The following is a 17,687-nucleotide window of genomic DNA, read 5'->3' as shown; positions in this document are numbered from 1 at the left end:
GAAGAGTTGATGAGACAGGGACCCCAGGCAGAAGAAACAGCAAACAGCATGCAGTTAATGCCAGTGTTGGGAGGTATGTCACAAATATTTACCCAAGGAGACAAATTATTTTCCTTTAAAAATTTAAGTTAAAGCCCAGTGCAGTGGCTTATGCCTGCCATCCCAGTAACTTGGAAGGCTGAGGCAGGAGGATCATTTGAGGCCTGGAGTTCAAGACTAGCCTGGGTAACATAGCAAGACTCTGTATCAAAAAAAGAAAAAAGTTTTTCTTAATTAGCCAGGCATGGTGGTGTGCAACTGTAATCCCAGCTACTTGGAAGGCCAAGGCAGGATGATCACTTGAGCCCAGGAGTTTGAGCCTGTAGTGAGCTATAATAATGCCACTGTACTCCAGCCTGGGTGGCAGAGCAAGACCTCATCACAAACAAACAAACAAACAAACAAAAACACCATGTTTTTTAAATTAAGCAGATCTGCTTAAGTTAAGCAGATTTCAGGTGATCCCTATAATAATGTCACCTGCACTCACTCATATCCTGATGAGCTTTCTCTCTTTTTTTTTCTTTTATTAATTGGTAGTATGTGCTTCTGTCCTACAGAGATTTTCAGGTTATTACAGATGCATTTACTGAGCTAGAAGACCTTGTCCTTGTTCATTGTCAGGAGGTTATATCTGTGCTTTTCTGCCTCCCTAACTATCGATTTATATAAGCAATATCCTAAGTCAATGTTCAGCTGTACCTTCTTTAGCCTCCTTTCCTGGAGCACAGGTCCCACACTGGCCTCTGCTTCCCTGATGAGCTTTCTCAAGCAAGAAAGAAATGGCCAGAAGTAAAGTGGATGCAATACAATTACAACCTGACCTCTATTTTATTGGAATGGTCTACACCTGTGAATTCTTTGCGTCTGGATCCAGAAGCAAAGAACACATAACAGTTAGGAGTTTGCTGGCTGCAAGTACCAGTAATCCATCAGGCCAATTTAAGGAAAATAAAAGGGAAAGGGGGACTTAATCTTGAGGCTTTTGGGGATGAGGGAGGATCTCTCAGAGGCCAAGGGTAAGAACCCAGCTGGGCATTTGGATGAGTTGGAAGTAGAGCACAGGGGAGTCAGTGGAACTCTTCAGCAAACTTGTTTTCTCTGCTTCCAAGTAGTACATTGGGAAATGTGTCTATCAACCACTCCCAAGTATATGATGCAATCCCAACTACCCAGAGAGACAGTTAAACTCCCTAATCATTCCAATTCCAAAATCCCATAGAAAAGGCTCTAATTAACCCAACTTGAATCAGGTGACCTCATCCACCAAAACAATCATGGTTACAGGTCATGAAGTTCACTAGGAACCCACCTCTGTGGATCAAAAAATGGTCAATTACCAAAAAAAGGAAAATTATTTCTAGTTGAGGAGATATCTTAAAAGAAGTCCCCCACAGGTGGGGGCATGGTAGCTCATGCCTATAATCTCAGCACTTTGGGAGGCCAAGGCAGGAGGATTGCTTGAGGCCGGGAGTTTGAGACCAGCCCAGGCAACATAGGGAGACCCCGTGTCTTAAAAAAGGAGAAGAAGAAGAAGTCCCCTACAGAACCATTGGTTCCACTTAGTGGCAAAATCCCTGGGAGACATTTGATAATGACATAGGAAATGATTATTGAGTTCCTGAGTTCTGCACAGTAAGGGCACCCATTTTAGGTGGCAATCAAAACAGAAAGTTGTTCTTTCTCCAAGGAAAAAAGTGGACAAAAACTGGGGTGGTCTCCATAAGTCCTCTGTAGGCATACGTTGTACTTTCTCACGGTTTGGATTTGTGAACGGCCCTGTGACTTTCTTTGATCAATAATGTGTGAGCGGAAGTACAGTCATGCATGGCTTAACAACAGGGACATGTTCTGAGAAATGCATCATCAGGTGATTGCATCATTATGCTAACATCACAGGGTGTAGTTACACAAACCTGGATGGTAACCTCCTACCATCTAGGATATGTGGTATACAGCCTATTGCTCCTAGACTATAAGCCTATACAGCATGTTACAGTACTGAATGCTTTAGGCAATTGTAACATAATGGTATTTGTGTATCTAAACATATCTAAACATATAAAAGATACAATAAAAATAAGATATAAAAGATAAAAAATGGTACACCTGTATGGGGCAGTTACCATGGTTGGAGTCTGCAGAACTGGAAGTTGCTCTGGGTGAGTCAGTGAGTGGTGAGTGAATGTGAAAGCCTAGGACATTACTGTACACTACTGTAGACTTTGTAAACACCGTACACTTAGGCTGCACTAAATTTACTTTAAAATGTTTTTCTTTCTGCAATAATAAATTAGCCTTAGCTTACTATAAGTTTTTTACTTTATATACTTTTTAATTTTTTAAACTTTTTGACTCTTTTGTAATAACATTTATTGTAAAACACAAATACATTGTAACAGCTGTAGAAAAATATTTTCTTTCTTTGTGTTCTTTTGTAACTGATTTTTCTATTAAAATGTTTTTCACTTTTAAAAATTTTTCTTAAAAACTAAGACACAAACACACACATTAGCCTAGGTCTACATGGGGTCAGGATCATTAACATCACTGTCTTCAATCTCCACATCTTGTTCCACTGGAAGGTCTTCAGGGACAATAATATGTGTGGAGCTGCCATCTATGATAATAATGCCTTCTTCTGGAATACCTCCTGAAAAACCTGCCTGGGGTTGTTTTACAGTTAATTTTTTTTTTATAAGTAGAAGAACTACATCCTAAAATAATGACAAAAAGTATAATATAGTATGGCCGGGCACAATGGCCCACACCTGTAATCCTAGCACTTTGGGAGGCTGAGGCAGAAGGATTGCTTGAGCCCAGGAGTTCGAGACCAGCCTGGGCAATAGTGAGACCCCGTCTGTACAAAAAAATTAAAAATTAGGCAGTCATGGTGGTATGTGCCTGTAGTCCCAGCTACTTTGGAGGCTGAGGCAGGAGGATCCTTTCAGCTCAGGAGTTGGATGCTGCAGTGAGCTATGATGATGCCACTGCACTATAGCCTGGGCAATAGAATGAGATCCTGCCTCAAAAAAAAAAAAGAGTATAGTAAATATATAAACCAATTATGATCATTATCAAGTATTATGTACTGTACATAATTGTATATATGCAGTGCAGGTTTGTTCACACTGGCAACACCATAAGCACATGAGTAATGTGTTGCGCTATGACTTTGTGATGGCTACAAAGTCACTAGGCAACAGGAATTTTTCAGCTCTATTATAATTGTACGGGACTACCACCTTATATGCAGAACATTGTTGACCAAATGTCATTATGCGTCACATGACTCTACATCACTCCCAGGTCCAAAGCAGAGTCTTGATGAGATATTTGTACATCCATGTTTATAGCAGCGTTATTCATAATAACCAATAGGTGCAAATAACTCAAGTATCTATTGACAGATGAATGGAAAAACAAAAATGTGGTATATACACACAATAGAATAATATTAGACAGCCATAAAAAGGAATGAAATTCTGACACATGCTACATGAACTTTGAGGACATTATGCTAAGTTAAGTAAACCAGTTAGAAAAAGGCAAATATTTATGATATTTGATATTTATGATTCCACTTATAAAGCACCTAGAGTAGTGAAATTCATAGAGACAGAAAGTAAAGTGGTAGTTGCCAGGGGCTAGGGGGAAGGGAGAATGGGAAGTTGTGGTTTAATGAGTATAGAGTCTCACTTTTGAAAGATAAAAAGAATCCTGAAGATTGCACAACAAGGTGAATGTACTTAACACTATGAACTGTACACTTAAAAATGGTTACTATGGTAAGTTTTGTTATGTGTATTTTACCACAACCTTTAAAAAAATCCAACCAAGAAGATAAAATGACATAATGAAAAATACTTGGTTCATCGGAAGAAAGGAAGAAAAAGAAAACAGGGACAAAAGCCAGGTAGGACAAATAGAAAACAAATAGCAAGATTATAGACTTAAATTGTTTGGAATCATATCTGTAATAACATTAAATGTGAATGGACTAAATATTCTAATAAAAGGAAAAACACTGACAGACTGGATTTAAACAAACAAACAAGACTCAACTATTCAATGTCTGTAGTGACATGCTTTAAGGAAATATAGGTTAAAAAGGTAAAATGGAAATATTTTAGCAAATACTTAAATAATACCTATCTTGGCTGGGCACAGTGGCTCATACCTGTAACCCTAGCACTCCGGGAGGCTGAGACAAGAGGATCTCTTGAGCTCAGGAGTTGGAGACCAGTCTGAGCAAGAGCAAGACCCTGTCTGTACTAAAAATAGAAAAATTAGCCAAGTGTGGTGGGTGCCTATAGTCCTACTTAGCTACTCAGGAGGCTAAGGCAGAGGATTGCTTGAGCTCAGGAGTTTGAGGTTGCAGTCAGCTACAATGACACCACTGCACTCTACCCAGGGCAACAGAGCAAGACTCTGTCTCAAAATAAAATAAAACAAAACTCATTTTATAAGGTCAGGATAATCCTGATGCCAAAACCTGGCAAAAACATGACCCCCCCCCCAAAAAAAAAATCACAGACCAATATCTCTCCTGACCATAAATGCAACAATCCTAAACAAAATGTTAGCAAATCAAATTGAGCAATAAATAGAAAGGACAACAAATCATCACCAAGTGGACCTTATCCCACAAATACAAATTGGTTTAACATTAAAAAATCAGAACGGCTGAAATTAAAAAAAAATGAATAAGAGTGTTGGCAAGTTTGTGAAGCTATTGACAAGGAAAACATGAAATAGAAAAATTAAAGTCCTGTGTCATTCATGAATATATATGCAAAAATTGGAAAAAAAAACATGTCCAGCACAGTATTTATTCCAGAAATGTAAACATTAACATTACCCAAAGAATACTTCACCACCTTAACAGATTAAAGGAAAAAAGTGATATGATCATATTAGTAGATACAAAGATGGCATTTAATCAAATTGAATATCTACTCATGAAAAAATAAACTTCTTAAACTAAAAAGGGGTAAGTACCCAAAAACTATGGTCAATACCCTATTCTATCATGAAGTATTAGAAGTTGTCCCTTGAGATTGATAATGAGACAAGGATGTCCACTATCACCAATTTCTATTCCACACTGCACTGGAGCTCTGAACTGGTACAATAAAATAAGAAAAATAAATAAAACACCATAAAGAATTGGAAAGGAACAAAACTGTCGTCTGTAAACACTATTGTATATGTAGGGGGAAAAAAGCAAATAAACCTAGATAAAAATTAGAATTAATAAGTGAATTTAGCAAGATTACTGAATACAAAATCAATATACCAAAGTCAACCTTATTTCTATATTCCAGTGAATGTCATAAAATAGTTTTTACAAGGGTGCTTTTTGAAAGAGTGGGGGAAAAAATACCACGGGCCTATAAATGGATCTCACAAAAAACATGTAAGAACTCTATGGAGGAAACCATCAGCATTTTAATAGATATTAAAGAATGAATTTAAAATGGAGAGATATACCATGTTAATTGAAAGACTTAATATTGTAAAGCTATCATTCTCTCAAATCAAAACAACCCCAGCTGATTTTTCATACAGAACTTGACAAAATGATTCTAATATAAGATTTATATGAAACTACAGAAAGCCAAGAACAGCCAAGGTGTTCTTGAAGAAATACAAGTTGGGAGAATTTGCTCTATCAGCTAATAAGATTTATAATAAAGCTTTAATTATGAAGACGGTAAGGTATCGGCACAACAGTAGACAAAAAGCAACAGAGGAGAGAACCCCCAAACAGATCAGTGATAAAGATATAATAGCATTGCAGAACAGTGTGGGGAAATGACCATTTGAATAAATGGTGTTGAGTCAATTCAATATCCACATGGGAAAAGTTACACTGGAACCCTATCTCACACCGTACTCAAAAAACAATTTCTGCTGAATTATGGACCTAAATATGAAAAGTAAAACTATAAACATGGAACATGGCCCAACACACACAAGATAATAAATATTTCTTGAATGAATGGGTATGTGACATGTTCTAGTGAAAAAACTTCATTTAGTCAATGGATAACAAAACCAATTTCTGTTAGATATGGACTTAAACATAAAGGTAAAACAATGAAGCTTTAGAAGATAACATAAAATAATATCTTCATGATCTTCAAATAGAAAAAGTTTTCTTAAACAGGACAGAAAAAGTACAAATCATAGGAAAGATTGACAAACCTGCATTCTTTTATAATTAAGAACTTCAACAAGAGACATTAAGAGAGTGAAGAAGCTAGCCATATGAGAAAGATTTGCAACACATGTAACTAACAAAGGGTTTATATCCAGACTATATAAAAAACCACTATAAATAAATAATGAAAAGATAGACCAATAGAAAAATGGACAGGAACGGGCTCTTCACACACACAAGAAATCCAATAGCCAATAAACATGTGAAAAGTTCTTAGCCTCATAGCAGTAAAGGAAATGGACTCCAGTGAACAACTAGTATACAGACCCACCAGATGGCTAAAAGTTCCAAGTCTGACAGTACCAACCGTTGGTGAATGTATAAGAGAAGCTCTTATACGTTGCTGAGGTCAGTGTACTTCTACAATCATTTTGGAAAATAGTTTGGCATTATTTTGTCAAGTTAAACATAGATATACCTCCTAACCTAGAAACTCTGCCCCAAAGTATATATAACCATGAGAAATGCATGCCCAGATACAGCAGTAGACATGTACAAGAATGTTCATAGCAGCATGTTTTACAATAGACCCAAGTTAGAAACAACCCAGATACCTATCTATAGCACAAGGCATAAATAAGTGGTGCTATATTCACTCAGTGGAATGCTATATATACAGCAGTGAAAATGAATGAATTACACAGTACACAACAAAGGAGAATCTTATAAAGAATATGGAACAAAAGAAGCCAGACACAAAAGGGCACATGCCTTATGGCTGCCTTTATATAAAACCCATAACCAGACAAAGCTAAAGACACCCTTACCCCCACAATCTTCCTCCACTCCTCTTCTTATGAGATACAGGAAGAGTGGTAACGAAAGACAGACTTCATAATAATGAGTTGGAGACTCGCCATTCTGTACCCAGTCACAGGCACACAACCCCTCCTAGAATATCTCCTGCTTGGAGGGAGGAGGACAGAAATTGGTCTTGGAGGTGAGTAAGTACAAAGAGGTGGCTGACATGGCTCTCTGTTGTGGGGACAGGGAATAGCAGAGGCAGGCACCCTCCTGCTGGAGCCCATTGTGGTGACTTCAGTAATTTTTAATCAAGTCACTCAAAATTAAGGGGCCATAATGTCCCATTTGTAGTGTGCTAAAGCTTCATCAGTCCCTGGAGACCATGATATGGTACAATAGGCACAATTTCTGAGGTGCAAGGCACATTAGCAAAATAATGTCATGTGGCTTTGGAAAGATTTCCAACAATAAACATAATTAAGTTTGGTATATGTTCCTTCAGATTTTTTCAGGGGGTCTAAACATTATTTATAATTATAAATATGGGGTTATAGTCCATACACTATTGAACTTTTTTTTCCCTTAACAGTAGCTGTTAAACATCTGTTAATCATATTTTAATATATATAGATCTACTTCAAACTTTTAGGGGTGATGGATACATTTATTATCTTGATTGTGATAATGGTTTCATGGATACACACATGTCAAACTCAAATTGTACACTTTAAATATGCATAGTTAATTATACCCCAATAAAACTGGAAAAATATCATCTTAAATCTTTTTTAGTGGTTTTTCCACTTAACACCGTAAGTTCCATCCATGCTGTTGTATGTGTGTCTAATTCATCGGTTCTCACTACCATGTAGAATTCCACAGTATGCATCCTCACATTTTACTAACTCGCCCCCTCAATTCCCTTCCCCCCAGTCCCCCATGCCATGAACAATACTACAACAAATACCCTCCTGCTTGTCTTCTTATGGATCTGAGCAAACTTTCTACAAAATATATTTCCAGGAATGAGACTGCTACACTAGAAGCCCTACACATACTCAGTTTTAGTAAGAACTACCTGCTTATATAGCAGAAGGCCTGAGTAAGTTTATATTCCCACCAGCTGGGGCTGTGAGTTCCCAATCTCTTCACTTGGGTTTCTGACCCTGCATATTGCAACGACACAGAGAGGATGGATGCGGATCCCTCGTCCCCCCTCCCTCCCTCCCCCGGCTCCTTCAATTTGGAATTGACTTCATGGTCCCTGACAAATTATTCTTCAGGCTGGGGCAGGGCTGCGGCCATTTCCTAGTGACTTAACAGATGGCATTTCTTCTTTATTTTTACTTGCTTTTTAAATCATGTTTTTGGGGAGGGGTGCAGGTTAGAAGTGGGGGCCCTACAGACTGTCTTCCCTGGGCGCTCTCTGGCAGTCTGCTAAGGTCCCAACTACATGAAGAAACTGGCGCTTGGGCCAGTGTTTTAAGCTGCAAGGAATGCTGTGACTCAGCTAGTCGCCCAGGGACACCTCAGTGAACAAGGCCACGGGAAGGAAGTCATTACACAGGCAGCCGGACTGTAAAAAACAAAAATACCCTACACACCAAGCTCTACAAAGCAGTGTGGCACAGCTCCTGCCGCACAGCTCAGGATGTGGGGTGCACAGCCTCACTCGCTGCGGGCTGCTCCTCTGAGCCACTCAGAAAGCTGATGGGGTGGGGACCCCAGGAAAATCTGAGACCGTGTTCTCTCTTCACCCTCTCCCCTAGCCTTGCTTCTTCCTCTTTAACTCTCTTCCCTAAAAGAAAAATAAAAACTGGAATTTAGTATTTCATACTGACATAGGAGGTCAAAATACCTGCACCTTGCCCTCTCTCTCTCCTTCCCTCCTTCTCTCCCTAAAAACAAAACAAACAAACAAACAAAAAAAAACCCTGACCTGCACCCTAGGAAGTCCTTACTGATCAGGCTCACACAGGGCAGGGTCACATCACCTGGGGCAGGGTCCAGAGTCCTGGGAAAGAGGCCCAAGGCAGCAGCAGGGGACAGAGACTTCAAGGTAGAGACAAGACCATCAAGGATGTGGACGTTCACTCACGAATCTTTATCAGAAATCTACTACGTGCCAGACACTGTTCTTTGGAAATATCAGTGAAGAAAAATCAAACCTCTTGTCCTCACGGGGCCTACCTGCTCACGGAGGGAGACAAACTCCAAACATCAATAAAAAGTAAATTATATAGCACATGAGGAAGCGATTCGTGCTGCCAGAGAAGCTTAGAACAAGGAAAGGTAGCTGGGAGTGGTCAGGGTAGATCTGACATTGAAGTAAAGTTGAGGTTGGTGAGGGAGCCAGCCCTCGCCGGTCCAGGCGCGGGAAGCACCAGTGTGCGGGTTGTGCATGGCGATCTGTGAGCAGTGAACGAGGCCGGTGCAGAGCAGCGAGGGGAGCACCGTGGGAGGGCTGAGAAGTGGGGCGGGTATGAGAGGTGGGAGAACAGGAGCCGTTGGAGGGTCTTGAGCAGTGATTTCATGGGAACTGACTTCGGTTTTAACAGCATCCCGCTGTCAGATGGCCTTGACCTCTAACAGTACAATGCAAGTGGAGTGCAAAATGAAACCGCAAATCTTGTGGAAGATGCTGAGTTTTATGAAGTCGATGAAAGCGAGGCTGGAAAACAGCTGGAATCTCACAAAGCATTTACAGATGAGGATCTGGCAATATTAGGTCAGAAAAGGACGATAATAGGGCAGCAGTTTCACAACGATTTAAGTAACGAATAAGAGAAGCCTTTGGGAAAACCAGAGGAGCCCAGAAGTATTTTTGTAAAGATAGTTTTGGTCTTTGGAAAATACAATGCTACGTGAATGATGTCATACAGGCAATCATGCAATTTACATCCTGCTCTCAAATCACTTCATTATCCTTTGGTCATGCTAAAAATTAAGATGGGTGGCGTGCATAGCCAAAATTTTAACAAAATTTTAAGCATACTTTTAAGTATAGTAAATAATTGGTTTCCTTTTCCTTGTCTCTTACAATGGTTCTCACCTCACCAGGTTGTGGTAAAAATTAAGTAAGAAGATTCACTCATTAACACATGCAGCTAATACTTATTATGGGTTTTCTTCTGTGTGTCAGGCACTATGCGAGGCTCTGGGGATGGAGTGATGAGCAAAAAGTGTCCTCATATTGACCAAATGGTGTATATAAATAAAGTATCACATAAAGCACAAAGATGGAAAGGTACATGATGCTATGAGAGCCTATGTAAGGGAAAGTTAACCTAGCTAGAAAGTGTATTAGTTACCTATTGCTGTGTAACAAATCACTACAAACTCAGAGGCTTTGAACAACATATGTTTATTATCTTACAGTTTCTGTGAGTCAGGAGTCTGAACAGTTGAGCTGAATTTTCTGCTTACAAGACTTAAACAAGGTTGTAATCGAAGTGTCAGCTGGGCTGTATTCTCATCTGGAGGCTCGATTAGGGAAGAACCACTTCCAAGATCACTCAAGTTGTGGCAGGATTCATTTCCTTATGGCTATAGGACTGACGGCCCTGGCTTCTTGCTGGCTGTTAGCTGGAGGCTGCTGAAGCTCTGAGCTGCCCTGAGCCACCTATAGCATCTTGCCACATGTGCTTCCTCAGCACGGCTGTTTACTTCAAGTCAGCAAGGAGAGTCCCTGGAGCTAGCCTGCTAGTGAGACTGAGTCTTATATGACATAACATAAACACAGGAGGGACATTCCATTACTTTTGCCATATTCTATTGGTTAAAAACAAGTCACAGATCCCACCCACACTCCAGTGGAAGGGATTACATAAAGGCATGAACACCAGGAGCCAGGGATCCCAGGGCCACTTTAGAGTCTGTCTGCCACTGACGGCAGTGACAATGGACCCGGGATCTAAAAAATGAGTTGGCATCAACACTGGGGACAGAGGGAGGGAAAAACTGTCCAGGCAGAGAGGGGACAGGGCAATGGGGGCAGGACAGTGCATATATCATATACGAAGGGTCTAGCATAGTGACTAACAATATTGTATCACTCTTCTGCTCATTATTGATGGCTCCCAATGTCCATGGTTTGCCCCATATTCAAGGCTAGATAGGCTATCTCCTAGTACACACTTTCTCTCTCTTGTATCCATGTTTTCATTTACCACTTGCACCCACTTAGTCTGTTCCTCCCCAAATGCACCCCATCTATAACAGTCCCCTTCCTATATGTACCCCATCTACATATAGTTCAAAGCCCAGCATAAATTGATCTTCTCTACACAATATTTTTGAATACCTATTTAAGTGAAGGACACCATGCTAGACCCTCCTTGAGCTGCAAAGCATAAGAAGACATGGTCTGCGTGCCAGATGGAGGGTGGTAGTGGAAGCAGAGGTAGACCCAAATAACAAGAGGAAGAACAGGAGAGGGACGAGAAGGGCTCCTCGCTGCGGGTCAAGCCCACGGAGAGGGCGGTAAGCCCTGAGGGATTTTCAGGACACAGAAAGCTCCAGTTCATACAGTGGTTAATGATCTCTCAGTGTTCCTCTCTAGGCACGGATTCCAAAAAGGCTCTGCAAACTGATGTCTTTCCGGGAAAGACAGCTGGAGTGGGGAACTGCCCAGTGGCAACCTGGCCAGGCCGGTCAGTTCTGGGCTGGCACCACAGCCTTCTTTGGCAGGAGTCGGGGATGGCAACGGAAGTCTCCTACCCTCCAGCCTGCGGATCCCTGAGCACATCCAGGGCCTGTCCCCGAAAGGCTGGGAGGAGAGGCCCCCAGTGCCTGCGCGCAGTCTTGGCCACAGCATCAGCGGAAGGGAACGTGGCGGGCAAAAGCAGCCCAGGCCAGCGGCCCAGATCAGGGATCTCTCCGGCCAAGGCCGAGGGGGCGGGACCTGAGGCGGGGGTGGGTCCGAGGGCGGGGCTGATCCCCGGTTCCACCCCTCCCCGGCCCGGGGAGGAGCTGGGCTTGCAGACTGGCTCTGGCCTCGGAACCGTGCACCTGCCCGCTACTGCCATTGGGGGTTGAGTCTGCAGACGCTCTGGAGGGCAGAAGCTGCCTGGATCTAAGGGAGGGGAAAGCCTGGCACCCCCTGGGTCTCTTCTCACCTCCCATCCCCCGTCTTCCGCAGTGTTCACTGCACCTGGAAGCCAGAGGGCTTTTTCTATTCTCGATACCCATTAAAGATTCTTCCTTTGCTCTGAAGTCGGAGGACTTCACAAACCCACCCACCCACCTCTCCTCACTTTCCACCTGCAAGACTGAACTATCCCCAAGTGGCTCTGCGTGGCCTTCGTACAAACTAGTCCCTACACTTGAACACCGTCCTCATCCATACTCATCTAATTCCAACTTACTTTTCAGGCTTCCTGTCTACCAAGCTTTCTCTGACCCCTCTCACCCCGCTAAGGACCCCCGGGCTTGCCCCCCCCTTCGTTATCTAACAGCGCAAGGGCCTGACCGCCCCTCTGTTCTTCTCTTCCTCCGCCCACACCCCAAAACTGTGGGGTCGCTGAGGCACCTCCAGTACCTAGTCCAGGGATGGCCCTCAGTAAGACCCTAAACACCCTGCCTGGCAGTCCTCTGCCCGAATGGAAGATTCCGGAAGTCACTGCATCTCTCACAGCAGCAGGCCTCAAACTAGGGCAAGCATCAGAATCACCTGGGGGCGGGGGGGGGAGGGGGGAAGGACTTACTAAAATACAAATTGCTGGGCCCCAGCTCCAGAGTTTCAGATCCAATAGGTCTGGGGTAGGGCCTGAGAATCTGTATGTCTAACAAGTTCCCAGGTGCTGCTGCTGGTCCGGGGCCGACAGCAAGAATCACTGTGGGAGGCGGCGGTGGCTTGTATAGCGAGGGTCGAGGGTCGCGGGGAGGGACGGGGAGGAAGCTGGAGCGTCCGGGGCGAACGGGCCTGGCTCGGCCACGGCCTCAGCTCCCAATCCGCGCAAGTTCAGGGAGAAGATCGCACTGCAGAAGCAGCGTCAGGCCGAGGAGACCGCAGCCTTGGAGGAGGTGAGGATGGACTCAGCTCCATCCGGTTACAGGCCCCAAAACTACGGCTGGCGAACACAAGGACCTCCCATTACGGTGGTTCTCTGCTCGGTGTCAACCGGCTCGGCTGTAGCCTGGCCGAGCTCCAGAGACCCCTCCGCTCGCCTTCGGATTCGTCGCTCGGCACCACGGCTACTGGAACGGGTGCGGCGAGATGCCCGGTGTCCCCACTCCACCGATACTCCGCCACGTTGACGGCTCTCCCTATAGTCCCGCCTACTTATCTCCGCCCCCGGAGTCCAGCTGGCAAGGACGATGCCCTGGGGCAGTTTCCCGCAGAGAAGGGGCAGTTGTTTCTACTATCTACACTTAACACAACAAGCGTGATGAACCCCAGGAAACTTATCCAGTCCCCACACCTCCCAGCAACCTGCCCAGCCGAAGTGGGAGTTTTCTGGATGGTGAAATGGACTCCAAAGTCCCTGCTATTGAGGAGAACTTGCTAGATGCCAAGCATTTGCTGAAGCCATGGGATGCGAAGGCTGTCCTCATCTTCCTCCAGACCTTGGTCCTGTGAAGTCCATGGAATTAACATCTTTCCATCTCCCGACCAGCCAGCCTGCCAATGTGCCTGTCCTCCCACCTGCCATGAACACAGGGGGCTCCCTATTTGACCTCACCGACCTGTACTTTCCCCCACCCCCCTGGACCCCGAGGAGACAGCCCACCCTAACCTGAGCGGGGGTTGGGATGAACAGCACCTCCAATTTGACCCACACCATGACCCACCTGGGCACCAGTAGAGGCCTGGGCCTGGGGCTGGGCTATGATGCACGGAGACTTCATTGACCTCTCAGCCACGCATCCCTGCCGTCCTCCCTAAGCAATCCCAGCCTCCAGGCTTCCCTGAGCAGTCCTCAGCCCCAGCTCCAGGGCTCCCACAGCCTCCCTCACTGCCCGCCTCCTCCTTGGCCCACCGTGCACTGCCCACCACCTCCCTGGGCCATCCCTCCCTCAGTGCCCCTGCCCTCTCCTCTTCCTCCTCCTCTTCCTCCATTTCATCCCCTGTTCTGCCCACCCCCCTTATCCAGCTTCTACCCCTGGGACCTCCCACCATCACCACCATGTGCCCCTCAGCCCCCTGAGTTTGCCCACGGGCCCAACTGATGCCAGAAGGTCCCAACAGCAGCTGCCCAAACAGTTTTTGCCAACAATGTCACCCACCTTGTCTTCCACCACTCAGGGTGTCCCCCTGGACACGAGTAAACTGCCTACTGACCAGCGACTGCCCCATATCCCTATACTTCCACCCCGGTCTGGTTCTGCCCACCCAGCCACCCACCCCAAAGCCTCTACAGCAGCCAGGCTGCCCTCTCAGGCCTGCTCAGTGCAGCTCTCAGGTGGGCAGCCTCCAGGCAGACGGCCGCATTACAGAACACTATGCCCACCTGGGCCCAGTGGACACGGGCAGAAGTCTTACCACTGGCCAATGAGTGACTTCAGGTGGGGGAACCTCGAGCAGTTCAGCATGGAGAGCCCGTCAGCCAGCCTGACGCTGGATACCTCTGGCTTTTCCAAAGGGCCTGAATTTTTAGGGGGTGAGGGGCCGGTGGGTGACCCCCAGGATCCCCATACCCTCAACCACCAGAACTTGACCCACTGTTCCCGCCATGGCTCAGGGCCTAACATCATCCTCACAGGAGACTCCTCTCCAGGTTTCTCTAAGCAGATTGCAGCAGCCCTGGCCGGAGTGCCTGGCTGTGAAGTGTCAGCAGCTGGGTTGGAACCTGGGCTGGGGCTAGAAGATGAACTTCACATGGAGCCACTGGGCCTGGAAGGACTAAACATGCTGAGTGACCCTCGTGCCCTGCTGCCTGATCCCGCAGTGGAGGATTCATTCCGCAGTGACCGGCTCCAGCGAGGGGACCTCATCACCATCCCTCTTCTTGGCCCCGTCCCCTGTCACTGTTCCTTTCCTCCCTTCCCCTGGCCAGTAGAGACTCCACTCTCTGCCCCTAGATCCTCCTTCTAGCATGAACGAAGGATCCTGAGAATGTAAAAAAGCAAGGGGCTTGTCCAGGTGGCCCCTGAATTCTACACAAGGGGTTGGCCTCAGGGAGCTCAAGGGAGGGCCTAAAGCACTTGTAACTTTGAACCATCTGTCTGGAGATCAGAGCCTGTTGGAAAGCGGGGAGCAGAGGAAGGCAGAGGGGGGCCCTGGAGGCAGGGCTTATCTGGATGCCTAGGGGTGGGCAGTGCCAGCCCCTCCTCACCACTCTTCCCTGGCAATGGAGGAGAGAGCCAGAGTGATATTATTTTTTCATTAAATATGTTATATGTTAATAAAAGAAATCTTATCAAAAAAAAAGAATCACTGTGAGCATCAGTTTCTTCACTGGCAAAATGGGATAACTACTGTCCTCACCATCCTGGGTTTTGTGAGAATCCAATAAGACAATGCAATCATAGAGCTCAGCATGGTGCCGGCATCCTGTAGGTGCTCAGTAAGTGTTAGTGATTGCTCCTGGGACTTGGCAAGAGACGTTCTAGGCAGGAAAAACATGAATTGGAGCAGAGGTGGGAAAGGGCCCAAGCAGTTCAGCTGAGCAGACGGAAGAGCCAAGGCCCAGCACAGCAGCCAGAGAGTCCAAGTTGCACTGTAGAAGCAACTGGGAGCCACCCATAGTTCTGGAGCTAGGCAGTGACAGGTGGCAGTTGAAGGTGGCAACACTGGGCAGGAGACCTTTGCCAGCAGCAAGTTCCACGTGGTGGAAACTTAGCTATTTGGCCAGATATAGGCTTGTCAGATTTAGCAAATAAAGAACACCAAGTTAAATTTGAATCTGAGATAAATAAGGAATAGTTGTTTAGTCCCAAATATTGCATGGGACATACTTATACTAAAAAACATATGTTATGTATCTGAAATTCAAATTTAACTGAGTGTCCTTGATTTTTATTTGCTAAATCTGGCAATCCTAGCCAGACACCAGTTGCCAGCCCCCAAATCCTCAACCCCGCATGCTGTGGGGAGCCAGCCCCAGGGTCCACTGCCTCTCTTCCCACCTTCAACAGGGCCACCAGGAATGGTTGAAGAGCCACCCTGGAAGCCAGTCTTGCTGCTCATGACAAGTGATCACAGTGGCAAGCCTAGGTGAGCTGGCCCTCTTACCTCACGCCAGATTCAGCCAGCAAGAAAGTAGTGGGGCACAGTAAATAACCGCTGGATCTGTGAATTAGCAAAGCATATAGGCTACCAAATACCATAAAGAAGGGAGTGCCACCTGCACTCTTGGATTAATCAAAGAAAAGACAGCTACCGGGTATAAAGGCCCACCCAGTGAGGCTATCCAGGCAGGGGAAAAGATGGCCTCCACCCTTAACCCCTGAAATGAGCAACCATAAGCACCCATGGTGTTTGCACCGTCAAAGGACACCTTGGAGATGGGAATGTAAACCTGGGGTTAGAGGGACTGTCCCTGTGGACAAGTCATACTATCAAAGGGTGCCTCTCCCTCCGCCCAACACGCACCCCCATAATCACCAAATCCTGGATGATTCATAGCTTGGGAATTAAGCCTGTCAGAAATCCAATTTCTGCAACAACCTTTATATCAACTTTTTTTCTTTTTTGCTCTAACAAGAAATAATGAAAACAATTTGTGCTCCATCTTTAAAAATGTGTGATAAACATTACTGAAAGCCTACCGTGCGCACCCTGTGCTGTGCTCGGCATTTCATTTAGCTCAGTGGTTCTCAGCCTTGCCTGTACATTACAACCACCTGGAGAGGTTTTTAAACTCGCAGTACCCTGGGCATCAGTATTTGTCCAGGGCACAGTGATGCCAATGTACATCCAAGGTTGGAAACCACTGATTTAGTTTATCCTGTAAATCCTCACAGTAAAATCCTGCCAGGTAGCTTTTATCACCATTTGCAGATGACACTGAGGCTCAAAGAGGTAAATGGACTTTGGCATCTGTTGTCCCAACCTGTGACCTCTCCTTCCTTCCTTCTCAGGCTCCCTCGAGGGATTTCCTGATGTTATTTATATACGATGTTCTATTTTATACAATTCTGCCACCGACGTGTTTGTGGGGCGGTGCTGCCCCCTCGACCACCTAGAGCTAGCCCCGCTGCCAAGAGGCTCTGCTGAGATAGCAGCCAGACACTGCTTGGGTTCAGGACTAATATTAATGCCAAATGACTATTGCTAAAGTGAGTGCTGAGGCCAGTCACTTCCCAACAAGTTCTGTCACTTTGGGTCACAGAATAATGGCGCTACTGGCGGCTACCTCTCATTCCCCACCGCCCTGTACTTCCTAAGCCGGGCTCTTCCCAGGACACCTTTGCAGATGCCAGACACGCTCACAGCTTGTTGGAGAGGTCTTTGATCCAGGAAAGGCCGCACACCACGGATCCAAAGGGAAAAGCCATTCCCTGGGCCAGGCCTCGCTCACATCACACGGCTCACCTTCCAGTCTCGCGCACACACCTGGGCTCACCTGTCCCCCGCCCGCGGCGCCGCAGGCGGAGAGGGAGCGCGGCTGGGTGAGAAGACTGGTCGCCGCCTGCCCTCTGCTGGCCAGTGGCGGTATTGAGCCTGCGGCCGCTCGATCGGTGCGTCGGGCGGATGGAATGAAGGAACCCGCATCTATTGAGCGCCTGCTGTATG

At 45.6% G+C, this 17,687-nt stretch overlaps 1 pseudogene; it reads left to right on the top strand.

The window, feature by feature from the left end:
- The first annotated feature begins 11,707 nt into the window (after positions 1-11,707).
- Positions 11,708-15,301, top strand: LOC123622242 (annotated as a pseudogene).
- Positions 15,302-17,687: the final 2,386 nt, after the last annotated feature.

Source organism: Lemur catta, chromosome 17, assembly GCF_020740605.2.
Source record: "Lemur catta isolate mLemCat1 chromosome 17, mLemCat1.pri, whole genome shotgun sequence".
Classification (NCBI taxonomy): Eukaryota; Metazoa; Chordata; class Mammalia; order Primates; family Lemuridae; genus Lemur; species Lemur catta.
This window is presented reverse-complemented; position numbering and strand designations above follow the sequence as displayed.